The sequence below is a fragment of the Gavia stellata genome, chromosome 8 (assembly GCF_030936135.1).
Source record: "Gavia stellata isolate bGavSte3 chromosome 8, bGavSte3.hap2, whole genome shotgun sequence".
In the NCBI taxonomy this organism is placed as follows: Eukaryota; Metazoa; Chordata; class Aves; order Gaviiformes; family Gaviidae; genus Gavia; species Gavia stellata.
Genome location: NC_082601.1, coordinates 36191734 through 36203771, shown reverse-complemented (window position 1 = coordinate 36203771; position 12038 = coordinate 36191734).

Below are 12038 nucleotides of genomic sequence, written 5' to 3'. Positions count from 1 at the left end.
CATTTCACTTGACAGAAGCCTGTAAAAAGAGAGTAACATCTTGCACTAGGTTAGAGGTATGGTGCTAAATGAGTTGTGAACAGGACTGTTTTTTAGACTTGTAAATTTACGCTCCAACAAAAATCAAAGAAAATACTACTGCAGCTGGGTGCTACCAGATTTGTCCACACTTTTTGCTTCCTCTTGGATATCTTTTCTTTCCCTTTTTTTTTCCCCTAAACTTCTTTAAACTGTGATCACACTCTTGATCTTGCTAGCTGTGACTGTATCACTTTGTAGACATGTATTACTGGATTTCGGTCCCATTTGTCAGCTGCCCAGCTACTGCACTGGCATGTCATACCAAGCTATATTAACACCTAGAAGCAAGATTCCTTGCTTTCTATTCCTTTTTTTGTATGATATGGACTATTTTTCTCTTCCTCCCTGCTTATTACACCATACCTGAGTAACTGAGGTGCTTAGCTTAGAATTCTTCTTAAGTCAAATAAGCTGGTACATGGTGAGTTTGTGTGTTTTCTCTTTTTAACCATTGATAAATTACTGAGCATCATTGCAGGATGTTCTTGACTTAACCCATTGTTTCTGCTTAGATGAGTTTGTAAGTGGCTGTCTTTTGTCCTTCCACGTGACGGATGTGATTTGCGCTAAACATATAAATGATCAAATCACTCAAATTGGCAAAGATCAAATCCTTCATGTGGCAAAAGGAATTGCATTTCATTTTGGCTTCATTTATGGAAAGGAAGAAAGGAAAAAGAAAATTCTCACACTTGCAGAAGTAAGCGTGGTTGTGTAATCCCAGAGGTGATTGAATGTGCCAAGGAATGGAGCTGGCTCTGAGACTTCATTATGATGGTTATTTTTCAATTTGTGGAACTAAGCATGTTCTCTTTCTCACTGAGCAATTCTGCTTCACAAGAAGAGTCTCTTCTGCAAACCAGGAGAGTGCCACTGCCTGAGAAATCTCTAGTTAAACATTCAGAGCTCCTATTTTCATTATATCCTGTCCGTCACTAGAGATTGTCACCCTTTGGACACCATCTTAAGACAAAAAGTGTGTTAGTAATTGCAGGTGAGATCTCAACTTTCTTCATTTGACACTTGGGGTTTTGTTGTTGCTTTTAAAATTAGAGGACGCAGAAGTCACTTAAAAAATTAAAAATCTCAATAACTGGCCATACGTTTTAAAATGCAACCAAAAGTGCCTGCGAGTAGGTGTTCAGTAAGCTTCAGCTATAAAACAGCAGGTAAGCTTTGGTACATAATAAGCCTGCATTCCGCCCCCCCCCCCCCCCCCGCTTTTAAGACATACTCTTAATGAGAGACTGAGGCATAGGTTGCATTGTCAGGTGGTGAAAAGTACGTAGCAGTTCTCATCAACGAAATAGAGAACAGTATTTCGAATATATCATTTTCTTCAGTTATTTCAGAATGGTAGGCAATGTTTTGTCGAAGCGAAAGTCTGACACTTGCAATGTATGCAGCCTCCTTGAGATGCTTCAGCATTCAGTGAGTGTCAGTGCATAGATTAAAGAATTTATTCTTTATTATTTATTTATTCTTTATTATTTATTTATTCATCAGACCAAAACACTTCCTGAACTACAACACTCTTTCAGTGGATTTCATGGGCCGCATACATAATATTTGTGTGTGAATGGGGTAAAGGTTTCTGAACATATGAATATGCAATTTACCTTTTGTGTTTAAGAAATTTCCTGAGAGTCTAATATATATATAGTTTGGGATGAAAAAACCTTGCCAGTTTAGTCTCCTACAGTGAATTCTGGAACGGATTGAACCTATTTTAAGGCTCATATGAATGACAGCAACCAAAATCAGTGTATTTGAGCTTTTGGACTCTTTCCCCCCCCCATTTTCCATTATTTATTTCAGCAAAGCTTATGCCTTGCAATAAAGAATAAGAAGGAGGAGAAACAGATTAGGAAGGAAGTATAGAAGAAAATTAAAGGGGAGAAAAGCCATCTTGTGCCAACATCACACAATTTAGTAACATTGCATTTTTTTGTGAAACAACTGATTTGATAACTTCTCTTATTCTGCCCCATCACTTTTTATGTGTATCTCAGGATTGCATGAGGGCTGCCAAGAAGCAGATTTGCCCTATTTGCAGTCTACAAGAACTGCTATTGGAGTTACTTGAGCTAGCCAGAAACAAGGAATGTTTTTCCTACCCCCTGTAGCCTCCTTAGACAGAGTAGGTAACTCACAGTGATCCTCTTTGAAGATGCATGCTTGCCACAGGCTCCAGTTTCCATCCATTTATCCTAATTTCTAGTACTTTGTACCATATTAAAGACCTAGCGAAGCTGTTTATCTGACGAAGGCTTCCAGAAGGACTGTCTTCTATACTAAACCATTACAAAAGTGCTTTAGCTAATTGTCCTTATTCCCATATTGATTGGAAAGCATGACAAGAAGAATAATGATAATCCATATTCTTTAAATGCCTATTAATAAATAGTTTGTATAAATTAATCTCCTTATGATAAGAGCTTTCCCAAAAGAGGAGTCTTGGAATAGACCCTTAAGAATTTTCATCAGTTCTGTTTCCTTTGCAGCTTCCTCCTACACACAAGCTTTTCTGACTAAAAAGCAACTCAGAAATCAACTGAGCATTTGTAAAAGCTATTTGGGGCTCTACCATGTGTGGTGTTTAAATTGTCACAAGTTTTATTTCTTGTGTGACTGTATTCTGTAAGCATTTGAATCAGTAAAAAGATGCTTTTTGAAGGTTCTGCATTAAAAATTAGAATTGGAATATTTTGAGCATGTTTCACTGATAACTACTAGGTGAGTTCTCTAGGAATATGTACTTGTTCACTTTTGAAAACTATTGTGCATTTTAAATATTTTGGTGTTCCTGGTTTTTTTAAAGGAACTTCATTGTTTTCAAATAAAGTGTTCCTTGACACTGTGGAAAGACTGAAAATAGCTTGTGTGCTGCGCTGGGATAAGATTCTGATGAAGATACGGTTCTTGGGGGAGAAAAACGACCAACAACAAAACCTGTTTGAAAGGCCTTGATAGACTGTAAAAATCTATTTTTTTAATACTCATTAATTTTTAGGGTATGTTAGAACAATGTTATCATTCACATATGTACTTTGCTAATGTTTTGTAGTGGAGGAGAGCTACTATAATGGCAGATTAAAGTCACCTACAGTTTAAACAATGCAGGAATGGATTCCCCATGTTTTTACAACCTTGTATGTATTATAATACATGAAGAAGGCAGAATAGATTTGAATTTCTGAGACACTTCAACCCTGTAAAATAATGACATGGTCACATGTAATTTGTGACAGATAAACCTGGGATGCAAAATGAGCAACTACACTTGGAAAGAAAAATAAGGTAAGAGAGTTTTTGAGGTAAGTGAGAGTTAATGAGAAATTTTACATGAGAATGAAAATGCTCTAGGGGATTACTTGTCTGACTGGGCTTAGCCATGCTCTATTCCCAAGTGAAGCAATATTTATGTAGCTTTAACTGCTGATCAGACATACTGCTGCTGAGAAACAAAAAGCTAAATAATTAAAATGCCTGATGCTGTTTCCAGATTATCAATGGAAGTGTGTAACGATCAAAAGTTTTAATCTTGGCTTTCCAAGTCGTGTGTATGTTTTCTCATCCTTAAGGTTGTGAGTCTATACTAAAATCTCTCCTTCAGGGTGTTTAAGGATTGTTAGCATTCACTCTGTGTATTTTGATAGTACCTGTAGATTGCCATAACATTTAATGTACATTATAAAAAGATTAGGCAAGGCTGTGATCTGTGTCATCACAATTGGATGCTGTCGTAACATTGCAATGGGTTGATGTATGAAACTGGAGTAATATAATGTCGTAGAAGGTTCCATTATTTAATAGTCCTTTAAAAATGTAGGTATTTTAAAAGAACTGAGTGTTACTTAAAAGTCAGAAATATGTGACTAGAGACCTAAGTAAACAAGATAAATTGCCTTTTGGTACTCTAATAAATAAACCAGTAAGGCCACCAAAGCCACGAGTCATATAGCCATAATGAATTTACTTGAAACTTAGGAAAACAGGGCTTTGTTTTCTCAGGACCACAGATTCAGTGTCTCACAGACCTCCCCGGTTAAGAAGCTGAATGCCAAAGGGAAGAAAAAAAATCCTGCACAATACTCTAAACAACATTTGACTCTGATCCAATGTATTGCCGTAGATAAGTTTACATCAAGGTTGAACTAGAAACGTGATCATCACAAGCTGTACCATAGGCTGCGTATTGAGACAGCACAACCATTTAGAAATAATAGCATTACTTTTAAAAGGCATTCTGCGCTGAAAAAGTGTGAGAGAGGATTAACTCCATTATGGCTTTAGCAGTTTTATTTTAAAGTATTCATTTGAGGGGTCATCCTGATTCTTGGTGTGTTCATAAGCAAACTTTATGGTCACAAAGGATACTGGGAAGCAATGAGAAAGGTGGTATAAAATGAGAAAGCTTATGTAAGTGAGGTTGTCAACAGCAAAACCTGAATTTGCATGACAACAGACTCACATGATGTTTAACTGATCTGAAAAGACAAATCTTTGAGCAGCTGTGAACTTATAACTGATCCAGAAAATGCTACTGAGCAGTATCTATCAAGTGTCTAACTCCTACTGTATCACAGCATTACTGATAGGTTTCATTTTTCAGAAAAAAACGTGGACAAACTGTTTACAATATCTAAAGTGACATTTGCTTATTGATCTATTCGCGTTAGAACGGGGAAGCTGATTATCTATTGCTGTACACATGGCATCGTGTGGTATGCAGACAGTAATGTGCAGACAAATATGCTGACTGCTTTTCCTACAGAGACTGATGCTTCAAAATGTAGCTCTAGTGTCAGGAGAGGAGTTTGAGGTGGTTAAATAGGGAGGTGCTTCATACACTGCAATTTCTGGATGAGAATACAGATTGCCAGAGCTGACAGGGTTTGTGGAAATGTCAAGTCGATCACCATCAGGATTTCAAGCACAATGCAAATAAGCGCAGGCAGATGTCGAAGGCATTCCAGACACTGCCCCCTCTCAGCTGTTAAAAAGCAGAGAACATTTAAAATTTTCTTTTTCTCAGCCTGAGAATAAACCCATGAGAAGAGCTATCTTCGGATACATTCTAGCAGAATTTAGATTAAATAGGGACACATTCTGACTCCCCATACTTAATTAAAAAGTTAAAATACAGTAAGCAAGAGAGAGTTTAATGGTATGTATAAAATATGCATTATCCCTGTGTTTTATAAATGCAGGCTTTTGAAACTTGGAGTAGTTATTTGTACATAGAGCATTCTAGCTTCTGTTTGTTTGAATGCTGCTTATTTTTCTTATAATTGCTTAGATTTTATGAATTCGTTTTTATTTTTTCATTATTTTAATTTTCCTAGAGAACTTTCTGGAAAAGTGTGAAGTATGTGGGCTATGTGTATTTCAATATTCAGACGTATCTGCCTAGAAATAATGGCAAGACACCTTTTCTTCCTTAAAACCTAAAATCCAGTCTTCTTCCTAGGGATCACAAATTGCATGTTAATGTTTCTAAGGGTAAGCAAGCCTGCTAGGGAAAGTTGGAAAAAATATTGTGGTTGGCCCTGAGAAGCATGCTGTCTTCCAGGAATGATGAATTAGTTTGTAATCTACAACTCCGTGTCTCCTTATGGTTGTGCTTTTTTTCCACACCTTATGCAACAGCATCACACGGCTGGGGCATTGGCTGCAAATGATCCAACGTTACAGCTTGGAAAGTAGCACTTGTGGCTGCTTTCCAGGAGAACACCGTTTTAAGCACAAGCTAATGGGGAGCTTGTACCCATCTAGGGTACATAAGGAGAAGCAAGTTCTGTGAGCACTCAGACCTGCCGAAAGGCAGGGACAACTTAAGGCTTTTGAAGTTTTGCAAACTCCTTGAAGAACCCTGCTCCACTTTTTGTGACCCAAGATACCAGAAGCAGTAACTTCCAGCACAGAAACCACCTGTGCAGGTTGAGTACAGCTGCGTTTCCAATTGGGAGACTGGGACCGGACTGTAAAAACTGGCAGATGGTGTCACTGCAAACCCACAACTTGATGCAGCCACCTCTGAAACTTTGTATAGTATGTTTTGAATTCTGCACAATACTCTAAGACCTCTTTTTTTTTTTTTCTCCTCTCTTTTCTGTAGTGCAAGTAATGTCTCCCTAACTCTCTCTTTAGGGCAGCTTCTCAGGGTGATGCTGCTACCACTTTGTAGTCTATCTTTCTTTATCCAGCCAGCTGTTATCTTTATTCTGGTGTTATAGTTTATGTCCTAGCAATACATAGAGAATATATGCTAGAAAAACATTGCCGAATTTATAAAGCAGGAAAAGACAACAGTGCCGTACTTCTGTTTTATAAAAATAATTTCTGACCAAAATTCTACTGTGCTGCTCTGGGATTGTCTTCTAGATATTGGCTTTGCAAAGCTGATTTGTTAGGGCAAGTGTTGTGTTTACCTTCCAGTTACACTCCTGTATGGGATGTTTCCCAGTTTCTTTACTGTTGTTGGTATGGTGGGGTAAAGTCAGAAAAATGCTCCTGCCTCTTTTTATAACTCTTAGTGTCATTGGATGCCAGGCTATTCTTTTATCTTCCTATGTGTCTGCATATCAAGATGTAGACGTAAATAAGATTATATGTAAAACTGTATCTTTTTATATTGTTCCACTGCCGTGATCCTTATTCCTTTAAACAAGAAGAACGTCAGAAGTTCAGGGTAAGGGCATTAAAGGCCCTCTGCAGTGGAGTCAAATTCAGTCATAAATAGGAGGTGCCCCCAAATTCCAGGAGACCACACCATCAAGGAGATTCACCCTGGGCTTCTGGCACCACAGCTGTCTCTGTACACCTCGAAGGCAGCTATGTGGTGTGACCTCTGGACTTGCCTGTTCAGGTGGCCCTCTGGTGCTCGGCATGTCAGCCTCCATCAGCAGGCAAGGCCATTCGCATGTGCCTTTACAGCCATCAGTACAGCAACAGTCTCCTGCTTCCAGTCCCGTTATCCAGAGATGTTTACATACGCAGTGGGACAAACAAGTCTGTTGTGGCCGTCAACTCTGTGCTGTTTTGCAAAGCCATTTGTCCCCTGCTGTACCTCGAGCGAGTCAGGCAGGTGGAGAAGGCCACCTCCTGCGAGGTGGTGGAAGGTAGAGATCACTGTTGCTATAGAGGTTCATCAGACCCATGTACGCAGGAGGGGTTGTGTGGCCCAGCAGGCCCTCCTTGCACTAGCTCCACAGAGGTGGTGGCTGGTCTAGTTGGAGCTGTCAGAGACGGTGAGGAGCCATTCCTGTCAGAGCAGGAGCAGGAGGACAAGGCAGCCCAGGAATCCCAGCCCTGGCTGGCCTCATCAACTGTGACATACCTTATGTGCTAGGATGGCTTGCGCACGCCGATGGGGTGTCTGTACCCCACTCTGGACTTTAAATGAGCCTTTGATGGTTCAGCTCAGGATTCCTCCTTACTCTTCCAGCTCCCCTCTTCCTCACCCTGGCAGTCCCTGTGCAGCCACCAGAATTGTGCTTGCATAGTTACAGCCACATCCATTAATCTGGTCGCTTGACTAGTTTATACTGGACTTTCCTTTCTGCTCTTGAAAAGAAATCCTGTATTGAACCTCACTCGATAGGCCTTAATTGTTTTTTCTCCACAAGCTTTAATTGCTTCCTGTGGAGTGTCTGTCTCTGCCGTGAGAGAAACCAGGCTCCCAAGCACCCCTGCTGTAGGACCTGTTTGAAGCGTAAGTATTTAAACCTCATGAAAGGCAGACTAGATCCTTTTTATGAATCAGTCCCAGCTTCCCTTTAAAGTCTGTCTGGAACCACTTTCTTTGTGTGGCTGCCATCGTGGTCCTCAGCAGTTCATTTGGTGAGGAGATGCTGGTTGAGGCCAAGCCAAATGTACTCTGGATTTCCACAGTGCGCTCTCAGGACCAGTCTGTGGCTGTGGCAGATTAAACGCACATGGAAAAGTGAATTACTGCCCCGCAGGCTTGGCTGCCTTGACCATCCGAACTCTGCCACCCATGCAATTCTCCATGACCAATATTCCTGTTAATATTTTCATCCTCCCGTGTATTGCTGAAGGCCCTTGTGCTCTTTGTTAGGGATTCCAAAAAAGGGTCCAAAGGCAGTGCATCCTCCAAATTTGTGCATTAACTCAGGATAAGACCACACATCCAAGCAGACTGTAAAGCTTCCAGCTTCATCTCCACCACTGGTTGGTGGATTAATTCCCAAATGTGCCACTGCCTCTAGCTGTCACAGTTAGCCGTCTCGAGTCCTGGGAACTGCAGGGCACAGTCAGGATCATGGGCGAGGGATTTCCTTGATGGTTGGGGGAAACGTGTCAAGCAGCAATGAAAAGGCAAGCTCTTAGAAGGTTGTTGCAGTCAAAGTCTTCCCACAGACTTCTTTCCTCTTCAGCGACATTGGATATAAGTAGCTTTTCTTCTGAGTCTTTGCCAGCGTGGCCAGGGGCTTTCCTCACTTCTGCTGCGGGTAAAATACTCTTTAGTCAGAGATGGTTCTGGTGGAGAAAAGGGCGGTGTGTGCTGCAGCCCAGCCTGTGGGGACCGTAGGACGCAGTCTGTCTGTGCACAGACTACCGAGCCTTTGGCTGGGCCAGGCCAGGTTGTGACGGCTTTATCAGTTTCCTTTGGAAGCTGCGGCTGGAGCTGGTGTCTGGACAGTCTGGCTGGGCAAACAAGCACAAGTGCAAAGGTTGGAGGGAGAGAAGGTTTGGGTTGGGGACAAAAATGACGAGCTTTCACATTAGCAGCCTGGTAGCGTAATTAAAAGGGAGAGGCACAGGAAAGACTTGCGACTGAGGACAGTGCAGGGAAAGGCAAGAGAGAAAGCTGCATAATTACATTGTTCAGTCACTATCTTGTGTCAGCATTTTTAGCAGCTGCCAGAGAAGCAATGAACCACGTTTTGTGTCAGTATATCTGTGCACAGCACATTTATGTTAGACCTTCTGTGACACTTAGGGCATCCTCTTTGGCCTCCCAAGTACTTGCTGCCTGACTTCATATCCAATGGTTGATGTGTGTGGAGCCCATGATAATGCACGGAGAAAACAGTCCTTCTCCAGTCAATGTGTGTTTCAAAGTCATGTAACTTATTAACTGCTAACAGCAAGGAATTCCTTGGTCAAACGGAGATATATTTATGTTAGTGCATGGGAGTACATTTTTATGTGATCCTTTCATGGGTTGTTATACATTTAATTTAATTGGTATTGTTTCATAATAGCCTTTATTGACAGAGTAAAATAAATTATTTCAAGCTGACAGTGGTTCTCCTAGTGATTGTCCCATAGGTACCCTTAGGTACTTGCCAGGTAACATTGGCACTTATCTCCCCCCCCGTGTTGGCAGACATTGTTCCTCCCCTATAATAATTAGCATAACGTATTTCTAATCCTATCTCTAGGGCATTTAGATAATTCTTGTTTGTCCCCCTCTGGAATAATGAAAAGTGTTTACGTGAAGGTCATAATAATGTAATTACCTATATTTATATGAAGTCATTAGTGAAGTCAGCCTGCAGTTTGGAAAAAAGAATACGAACATTTTGCCTCTTAAGAATATGGCAAGAGTGGGTTATCAACAAACACATTAAATTCCAGCTCTTGGCTTTAATCATGCAAATACTTATATATGTGTGTGTCTAAATGCAAATACTTTTTTATATATATAGATAGATAGATTAAAAAAAGGTATATATATAACTTCAAACAAAAAACCCCCAAAAGATCATCTGGAAGAGCCCACAATAGCATAGTAAGTAACCAGATGAGTTAGGTGTAAGAGCTGTGGTTGTCATTAGTGCCAGATTAATGCTGCTATGAATCTTGTGAAATACTATTTTCCACCCAGACTTTTACTGCAATCTACAAGCTTACATACTCTAATGAATCTCAATTTATATGACATATAGTTTATGCCAACTTTGCTTTGGGGATCTAAAAAAAAAGTAGGAGAAAATAGGAATATTTTTATTTACTCTAGCATTTTCAGTGAAGAATATAGGGGAATTTCAAAGAAACTGATCAAGAATGGAAAGTTCCTGCTCAACTGAAAAGATGTTGCTTTGCTACAGTTGCTTTTTGACAGTTTTTATGGTACTGGATATGTGTGACATACACTGTTATTCTAAAATGGTTAAGGTAGTCTTATGTAGAAACAAAAATGTATGACAACATGTCAGAGAGTTAAAGTGGAAGGGCAGTTCTGTCACACCACATTTTGAAGAGGTTTTGTTAGAACAAAAATCAGCACATTGCACAACTTAAGCAAAGATGGCTATAATTACGTGCAGGATGTGTTCTCTCTTCTTTATGTCTGTATTTTCAGATGTGTACATCCTAGTACTTGGTTTTTATTAAACAAATTGTTAGCATGATAGAGAGTTACTTGGTTAATTTTCTCTCTCACCCAAATCATCCTGTGGGTTGGATGTTCCAACTACCCTATATTGAGGTAAAGCAATGGGGTGAGTGCACTCCTCAGGAGTCCAGTCTTCCTCCTTCCCCGCATCTGATGATCCTCTATAGTTCAAGACCATCTTCTCTGTGGGAGACTTTTACCCAGCATGGCTTTCAATGGCTGGCTTTTAAATTGGCCAGAACCAGCTTCTAAAGGTACCATGTTGTAAGCAGTACACCTCCTTAACCAAGGTTGTTCTCTCTCGTTCACACAGGGCTGCCACTGAAAGGACAGGATTATAGAGCAAACGTTGAGCTGGGAAATGGGATGAAAACTGAGAAATAACATGATTAATATGTTATTCTTTCTTCAAACATACACAGAACAACATCATCCAAAGTAATCATACAAAGGGTTAAAATTTGTTCAGAAGATTTTGGGGGGGGGGGGTTTGATCTAAGGGCATTAATGTAATTTTTATTTTATCCTTTTTGTGCTTACCAATCCTTTTGGTCTATCCACAAACCCCAGAGCTTTGCTCCTAAGAAGAAAGGAAAGGAGGATAACGTATAGTAAGAGACATTCTGATATTACTACATTTCTAATACATAAAGTTTTTAATCGGTCTATGGTTGTCTATTCTGCACTAGATAAAGCTGTCGCTGGCAAAGAGGTTAGGCCATAATGACTCAGTCAGATTTTATCTTTGCTCCTCAATCAAATTTCACAGGAATGGCTGCAGGCTTTTGAAGAAAAGTCCCACACTTCTGAGGACGAATAGTCCATAATCCTTGATGCAGCCTTTAGCTAATTTTCTGGCTTTCAGCTTATTATCAAAATGAACAGATTATAAAAAAAGTTTTTATGTGCTTAACACATGCTTGGTAGCATGCGTTAAAGTGGAAATAGAAAGTTCTGTTTATTTCATAAGGAAGAATAAGTAAAAATACTTACTAATAAATTATATTGTTGTTCTTCACAAATATTGTGTTTCTTAAACCAAAAAATATTGCACTTAGAACAGCATAATGAAATTATGTAGAGGAATATGCAGCCAGCATTTCCAAAGCAAAAAAAAAAAAAGCCCAAACCATTAAAAGCGATGGAAGAGTTTCTTGTGCTTTTTCTGTTCAGCTAAATTACTCTTTTCTCTGAGTTGATGTTTTAGCAATCTTCAGCTGTATTTAGCTATCTATTTAGCAAACTTTAGTTAAAGTTGATTTCATTAATACTACTGGGCTGCAATGGTTTTAGGTCAAATATTAGTGAGATTTTTTTACTTCTCATGATATCTTAACTCAGCTATGAGTAAAGCTTTTAGCGCGGTCACTGCTAACCTGACCTTTCACGTGACGTGACCACAAGCTGAACTCTGCAATGAAGATTTTACTTCTTTTGTTTTGTCCCTGATCTGAAGTGATATCAAGTTTCCGTTTTTCTGGAAAAGCTCAAATCCAAGCTGAACTCCAGCATGCTCTGTGGTTTTGATCTAAGTCTGAACACGCAGTTTGGAAATCTCAGGCTGCTCTGCTAGGAAAACCTTGACAAC